Source organism: Ctenocephalides felis, unplaced genomic scaffold, assembly GCF_003426905.1.
Source record: "Ctenocephalides felis isolate EL2017-DRISC unplaced genomic scaffold, ASM342690v1 CF-g0.4_SCAFFOLD_00845, whole genome shotgun sequence".
Lineage (NCBI taxonomy): Eukaryota > Metazoa > Arthropoda > Insecta > Siphonaptera > Pulicidae > Ctenocephalides > Ctenocephalides felis.
Genome location: NW_020536999.1, coordinates 69,897,045 through 69,898,743, shown reverse-complemented (window position 1 = coordinate 69,898,743; position 1,699 = coordinate 69,897,045).

Sequence of the window (1,699 nt, the reverse complement as noted above, 5' to 3'; positions counted from 1 at the left end):
ACCGTAACGAAATGTTCGAGGAATATTAAATGTTTTCAAATAGATTATTATAAATAAATACTGTAACATTGTCTAATATTTGTAAGAACTATATAAACTGAATTGCAAAGTTGAAAATATTTGTTTAAAGTATATTAGAACTTAAATCAAAATTACAATTAAAATCTGAATTATTTTCGATATACAAAAAAAAAATTAAACAATTTTTTTTTCAAAAGCTATTATTTTGTTAAAACAAGCAGAAAGTTCTTTGAATCATTCAAATCGTGCGCTTAGTTCTCTCAAAAACTGTCATTTTTGCACATTTAGCTCCCTATCTCCGAAACCGCTGGTTCTTCAACAACCAGTGAAACGTAAAAATATGCGAAAATTTTCATTTTCGATTTTTTAACGAATATAACTTACCTTACGGGAAGTAAATGAATCTCAATATTTTTAATAATATTTCTAGCAACTTAAATTTTGTGATGTTTATAGGTTGCATCAGGTCACACTCTGCTGTAATTTAAAACTTTATTTTGATTTGGAAATCAATCCGGATCTTTCATTCGATGTCTGTATTTATCACGTAATTTTGTTGTTTATATGATATCGCATCAGGTCACACTCTGCTAAGGAAAAAGAAGAAGGAAGAGAAGAATTCCCAATATTTTTTATTACTAATTTATACTTCGTAGTGCATATATCGTGTCGCACCACAATCCGTTGAATTTAATTTCTGATTATTTATCAACTTCCCGTAGGGTAAGTTATTGTAATCGTCCAAAAATCCAAATTGAAAATTTTTACATTTTGAAGGTTTCTGAACATTTTGGCATACCTCAGAAAAAATTGATGTGTGTGTGTACAAATTTTCGTCCACTTATTCTGGCGCACGAATCAACCGCTTTGAATGGTTCAAAAAACATTCGATTCCTATTGATAGGGAGATGTGCTGATTAGTTTTTGGCAAAGGCAAAAAATACAAATCGACTTTTTGAGAGAACGGAGTATCCGATTTGAATGATCTAAAAAACATTCAATTTGTAATAATTGGGAGAGTTATTAGTTTTGACAAAGGCAGGTCCAGCCATTTCAAAGATACAGAGCTAAATGTGCAAAAAATGGCAGTTTTTGAGAGAACTAGGCATCCAAATTGAATGATTCAAATAACTTTCTGCTTATTTCAGCAAAATAATTGCTTTTGATAAAAAAAATTTTGTATCATTTTTTTTGCAAAAATTAAAAGTTTTTTTTGTTTATCGAAAATAGTTCAGATTTTAATTTTAATTCTGTTCTAATATACTTTAAACAAATAATTTCAACTTTGCAATTCAGTTTATATAATTCTTATAAATATTAGACAATGTTACAATATTTATAATAATCTATTTAAAAAGATTTAATATTAGTCGAACGTTTCGTTACGAAACGGAAAGTTCCAGCAATTTGCTTTAAGGCACTATGCCATACACCACTAGTTAACTTCCCGTAGAGTAAGTTATAGTAATCGCAAAAAAATCGAAAATAAAAATTTTCATATATCTTTACGTTTCAGAGGTTTCTGAATATTTTGGCATACCTTAGAAAAAATGGATGTATGTGTGTGTGTGTATGTGTGTGTGAGTGTGCACTCGTGTGTGCGGATACAAATTCTCGTCGACGTTTTCGGGAACACGGATGAAGCGATTTCAATAATTCAAAAAACATTCGATTCGTA